We start from the raw sequence: 7,094 nt of genomic DNA, 5'->3' as shown, positions 1-7,094 counted from the left end.
TAAGGTATCGACGGCTGGGACCTCACAATCGAGCTTCCCATTGACCGATCACCCCTAGAGCTCGTCGATCTGGTCATGGTGCCCACAGATCTGGAGGGCGGCGGTAGAATCAAAGAGCTAGGGCATGGCGTGGCGCCGATAATGGTGTGCGATGGCAGGATTACACAAGCGATGAGGGAAGAAAGGCAGCGCCCTAGAGGAAGAGAGATCGAAAGGGGATTGAATACTGGATTGACTTAGCCCTCCTATGTCTCCGATGGTTGACTCAGCGCTCCTATGTCACGTCAAGTCCCGGTCAGCAACAAAACCACTCAAAACAGTGCGAGGGACGAGCTCAAAACTGGTTAGCTACTTGGATGACTTAAGATTTCTGGTTTATGAGATGAGGGATGATTTTAAACCAACTTGATAGTTAAGGGACCAAAAATAAACTTTTTTATTATTGTATCGAATGAGTAGACTATCTATTAACTTGTAAGAAGCATTTTCTCTTTCTTCATTTATTATCTTCTCTGTGTAGGTTCTCTTCTTCATCTATTATCTTCCCTGTATAGGAAAAAATCTGATATTGAACATACTCGCAGCTAGCTAAGGATTTTTATTTAAATAATACTATTTTCTTGGAAATTACAAAATAATACCCAAAATAACAAAATTTCACAAATAATACACATTAGCGCTACGAAATCGCGAAAACCTATTTTCGCTGAATGTACGAAAATAGGAAAAAAAATATTTTCGCACTACGGAAACACAAAAAATATATTTTCACAGAATGAAAATGCGAAAAAATAATTTTTTGTGCCACATAAATGTGAACACATATTTTTGCAATTTGAACATGTGAAAATTAATTTATATTTTTTAATGTGTGAAAAGAATATTTAGTGCCCATGCAAGTAGTTATTTTGTTGTAGTGCACAATTATTTTCACGTGATTGGTTTGTCATTTTATTTGTTTAAATGACAAAGTCATAGGCCGAGCATTAAAAAAACACTAAATATTTTTTACATGTATTACAAATAACTCTTCACCACTCGCCTCTTTCTCTCCTTGTTGGCCGACTTCCAGAGGAGACGCGCGCGTTCGGCTAGAGAGGAAGGATTTTTTTATTCATATATTTTGAACGCATGGAATTAATTGCCCAAAGTTGTTTGATATTTATTAGTTATAGATTAGTACACAACATGAAGGATACGACTCGAGTTAGATGAATCACTGCACTTCAATAATTGACCTGTAGGCCCATATGAAAATGGCAAAGCAATTGCGTGAAAAATATTTGTGCACCACAATAAAATAACAACTTGCATGGGTATTAAATATTTTTCCATGCATTAAAAAAAATTAAAATTAAAGCATGTTCAATCTGCGAAAAGAATTTCGTTATGTGAAAATATATTTTCACATTTATGTGCGTGAAAAATTATTTTTTTCCTATTTTTATTATGTGAAAATATTTTTTGTGTTTCTATAGTGTGAAAATATATTTTCGCACTTTCATTCTTTTATTTTTTTCCTATTTTCATAGTTTCATTTAGCGAAAATAGGTTTTTGCGAATTTGCTGCGCGAATGTGTATTATTTATGAAATTTTGTTATTTTAGGTATTATTTTTGTAATTTCTATGAAAAATAGTATTATTTTAAAAATGCACTAGCTAAAATCCTGTTTGTTTTAACTAAAGATTATAGATTATAATTCACAGTCTGCAAGCTAAAATAAATAGATCTTTATTACAATCTAGCTCCTAAATTGTAGCAATCTAATAATTGAGGTTTCACCGGTTTCTACATATTATAGAATCTAATTTTTTTACTATTCAGCTTTTTGCGATATAAAATCTATGAACAAACCTGGCTACGAACTACCCAACGCTCAGACTACGAACAACCCAACCATAGGTCTCGCTTCTATCCCATATGTGTGTGTTAAGAAACCGCTACTATGGGGTATAGTTCAGCGATCTTTCTGGATCAATTGTAAAAGGAGACACAAGCGTAGAGGAAAAGCTATCTATTCTTTATTCATCTGTGTTTACAATGAGAGGTGTTGTCCCGTATATATAGTGTCAAAAACCCCTAAGAGATAGAATCGAATCTTTCAAGAGATCGAGACGGGCCCACATTCGGTTGTGAAACTCCAGGTTTCCTAATACTCCCCTTAGACACTTCTCGTGAAATGCATATGTCTCATCAAAACTCCCCAAAAATCCAATGAGAAAAATTGGGAGAAAGAGTACATAGCTCGCGATATAGTTACACGAATTGCCTCGTTAAAAACCTTAACATGAGAAACTTCAAGAAAACTCATTTAAAGGAAAAAAGAGTACAATCCACCAAAAAATGCTTTATATAATCTTCATGATTAACTTTGGACACTTAATCTTCTTGACTAAGATTTAATTCTTAATATCGGTATTATGTGAAAATTCTCCCCCTGAAATATGCAACTCTCTAAGCCTCATTATACCAATGCCACGAACGCATCTTTCAAAACTAGATGCAGTGAGAGATTTAGTGAATAAATTTGCAAGATTTTCACATGACTTGGTATGCATTACCTTTATTTCATTAATTTTATGCAATTCAAGAGCATAAAAGAACTTAGGGTTGATATGTTTCGTTAAGTTGCTTTTCACATATCCCGACTGCACTTGTGCAACACATGCAACATTATCTTCATAGATAATGGTAGGGGTGTTAGTAGTATTCAAACCACATGACTGCTGGACATGATTGATAACTCTTCTAAGCCATGCGTATTCCCGTGCGGCTTCATATAAAGCTATTATTTCTGAGTGGTCCATCGAAGTAGATACAAGACTTTGCTTCAACGATTTTCAGGATATTGCAGTTCCACCACATATGAAAACATAGCCAGTCTGTGATTTCGTTGTATGCGGATCTGACAGGTACCCAGCATCTGCATATCCAACCAGACTTAGATCCTGATTCTTTCTGTAAAACAGGCTTAGATCTTTGCTACCTTGCAAGTAGTGCAGAATATCCTTCAAGCCCTTCCAGTGCTTTTTAGTGGGCTCTGCACTGTATCATGTAGGTAAGTTTACTGCAAACGCTATATCTGGCCTAGTGCAATTAGCCAGATACATCAGCGCACCTATTGTATTTAAGTATGGGAATTCCGGTCCCAATACTTCCTCCCTCTCTTCTCTAGGTCTATAGGGATCTTGATCTGCTTGTAATGACCTTCCGACCATGGGGGTTTTAGCAGGAAATAATTTTTTAAAACCAAACCGCTCTAACACCTTCTGAGTGTAGTTTGACTGATGTACAGAGATTCTATCTGCCACATGCTCTAGCTGCAGGCCCAAACAAAATTTGGTTCTACCCAAATATTTCATTTCAAATTCAGATTTTAAGTAGTAACTTGCTTCTTCTATATCTTCTTTTGTACCAATGATATTTAGATCATCTACATATACTGATATTATGCAAAATCCATTCTGGACCTTCTTATGAATACATAGGGACAATCCGTGCTATTTGTGTAGCCTCGTTTTCCAAGAAATTTACTCAAATGATTGTACCACATTCTACCTAACTATTTCAACCCATACATCGACTTCTTCAATTGTACCCTATAAAGGTGTCTATTTCCTCTATCCTGATTCGGCAATAGTATTCATTCATGTACCTTCATATAAATGATCGAATTTAGGCTCCCATAAAGATATGCGGTCACAACATCCATCAATTTCATTTTTAACTCCAGGTTGACTGCCATTGAAATTAAATATCTAAAGGTAATGCCACCCATCACCGGGGAATAAGTTTCTTCATAATCAACGCCTGGTCGTTGAGTGAAACCTTGTGCCACTAGTTGTGCTTTGTACCTCACAATTTCATTCCTTTCATTCCTCTTACGAACAAAAACCCACTTATATCCGACTGGTTTAATGTGGGGAGGTGTGCGATATACTGGCCCGAAAACCTCTCTTTTGTTCAGGGATAACAATTCAGCTGTTATTGCCTTCTGCCAGTCTTCTTAATTTGACCTCATTCTACATTCAGCGAGCGATGCAGGCTCAGGGTCATGATCTATGACTGTGGCAATTTTATTTGCGAAGTATGTGTCAACTATTGTGGTTGTTCTATTCCAGGATTCCCTGAATTCACATAGTTTATTGCTATTTCATCATGGGTTGCACTTTCAGGTGCTTCTTCATCTTACTCTTCATAATTTCTTACTATTAGAGTAAGGTACTTTAGTTTACCAACGTCAATTTTAACGCGCGCATTTTCGCTGGTTCCTTCCTGCGTGGGAAGATTTAAATCTGGTATACCTACTTCCTGAGATTCCATACCATCGCCAAGTCTCAACTGGCTCCCCTTCTTTTTACTTTGGGGCACTTTTGCGATCGGTTGTGGTAAGCTCTCATTTCCCACCTTCGTCGAACATCTCCGGCTATTTGGGACTTGAGAAACCGAATTTTTTATCCTTTTATTATTTTTCGGAGCTCCTAGGACAAGATGAGGGGCACCTTCTTTTGGTACTTCCACCCTCTCCGGTGCATTGCGTGCAGGCACATGTGACTTAGTCACGCTCTTTAAATCACAAAAATGATCAGGCAGATTGATTTGCTAATTTCTGCAAATCGATAATTTTCTGTACTTCACCATTTGCTTCACTAGTGCGAGGATCATGTGCCGCAATTCCTTCAGCCTGCCATATAATTTCCCGATATTTTTCATCCAAGGGTATATTTCCTCCTCCAAATGACGAAAAATTATTTTCATAAAAAATGCAGTTAGCGAAGCAGGCCATATGCAAATTTCCAGTTGTTGGTTCTAAATATCAGATTATGGATGCAGTCTCATAACCGATATATATTCCAAATTTTCGCAAAGGTCTCATAGTGGTTCGCTGTGGCGGCGGTATTGGCATATAAACCATACATCCAAATTTGCGTAAATGGGAAATCTTTGGAATTACCCCTTGCATCAGTTGCATATGTGACTGGATGTTGTAGGAGGATGGTCTATAATTAGTGAGAGCTGTCGCATGTAAGACTGTGTGTCCCCAACATGTAGCAGGCAAATTACAGTGCTGCAACAAAGGTCTAGCAATGAACTTTATTCTCTTTATCAGCGCTTCCGCTAGTCCATTCTGAGTGTGGACATACGGTACAGAATATTCAACTTTAATTCACATACCAGTGCAATAATCATCGAACGCTTTAGAAGTAAATTCACCAGCACTGTCCATTCTGATGGATTTCACGCGATGATCCGGAAAATTATTCCTGATTTGTATGATCTGCGAGATCAACTTTGCAAAGGCATGGTTGCGGGTAGATAATAGACATACATGTGACCACTTCGAGGATGCGTCTATTAATACCATAAAGTACCGAAACGGGCCAGAAAGCGGCTGAATAGGACCACAAATATCCCTCTGTATTCGGTCCAGGAATGCAGGGATTTCATCTTGTACCTTCAAGGCAGACGGTCTTATTATTAATTTTCCAGTTGCGCATGCAGGGCATACAAAATCTTCATAATTTGGAAAATTCTTCACATTTATGCCATGACCTTGTGAGTTAGTAATTATGTTTCTCATCATTCTAAGACCAGGGTGACCTAACCTATCATGCCACAGGGAGAATAATTCTGCACTTCGAAACAAAGTCTTCAAGATAGTGAACACTTCAAGTGCCCTAATGCGAGTGTAGTATAAGCCACTGCTCATGGAGAGAAGTTTTTCTAGTATTCTCACTTCGCTATCACGCTTAGTGATGTGTAGGTACTCCCTACCATCTTCTTCACCAGTTTCTACATGGAAACCGTTAGCGCGAATGTCTTTAAAACTTAAGAGATTTCTTATAGATTCAGGGTATAACAATGCTTCCTCAATGTGCAAAGTAGTTCCCATAGGTAGTATGACTGTGACTCTTTCAGAACCTACTATGCATTTATCACTTCTGTTGACAGTTATCACCTTTTCAGAGCTATTTCTAATAGACTAAAAATACATCTTTTCTCTTAAGATGGTGTTTGTGGTTCCACTATCCACAATACACACTTTCTCCATGCGTTCGCCACACATATTCTATAAATAAAATATTTAATCATTCACATGAAGTAGCAACAAGACTAAATGTTTTATTAGCTATCGAAAAATAATATTGTTTGCAACTAAGATTTCTCTTCCAGAGCTTACATTTATTCAATCCTCCTAAATTCAGCAACTAATTGAATGGCTAATGACTCTAATTCTAGATAGAGTCTGCGAAAAATCAGGCCACTTCTACTTCAATGGCTTTCTTTTTCGCTTCATTATTTATGGCACCTTCTATGTCAATGGAGGAGGGCAAAGTAGAGGTCTTCGCATCCTTCACCGGGAGATCTTTTACAGTCATTGTGGGAGCGTCATCAATTTCCATGTGAGATGCATCCCTTTCAACTTCAACTGCTTTATCCTCTTCCATCCCCACTGCAATGGTGAGGTATGCTTCTGGCTGCTCTTTCTTCTTCTTCCAGAATGCTTCCACAACATGCTTTGGTGCTTTGCAGATTCGGGACCAATGGCCTCAAACACCACACTTATAGCATGTCTGGTTCTGCTCACCATATGGCTTGACTTTTTTCTTTGTCTTACCATTATAATCACCAGGCTTGACTTTGCCTGCCACCACTTTCTTTCCTCCCTTCACCTGCTTCATATTGCGGTTCTTGCGCGCTTTGAAAGAGATGTGATTGACTTCTAGACCACTGCTCTTCCCTTGCGGCTGGGATAAAAAGTTCTTGTTTATGACTTCGTCATGAATTTCATGGAGTTGCAACACATCAATCAATTCAGAATACTTCTTGTAATTTGATTGATGATGATTGCGTGCGGATTCTGTCGTATTTGGGTGGAAAGTGGAGAGAGTCTTCTCAATTTTCTCCTCTTCTATGATCTCTTTCCCACAGAGACACAGTAGTGTGCAAATGCGGTGCAGCGCGGAGTTGTACTCTCTGCATACTTATAGTCACAGAAACAGAGCCAGACCCATTCTTGCTCTACGAGAGGCTTGATGGTGTACTTAAGACGCTCAAAACGCTCCTGCAGTGCGTCCCATAGTGCCTTAG

The sequence above is a fragment of the Phragmites australis genome, chromosome 5 (assembly GCF_958298935.1).
Source record: "Phragmites australis chromosome 5, lpPhrAust1.1, whole genome shotgun sequence".
Classification (NCBI taxonomy): domain Eukaryota; kingdom Viridiplantae; phylum Streptophyta; class Magnoliopsida; order Poales; family Poaceae; genus Phragmites; species Phragmites australis.
This window is presented reverse-complemented; position numbering follows the sequence as displayed.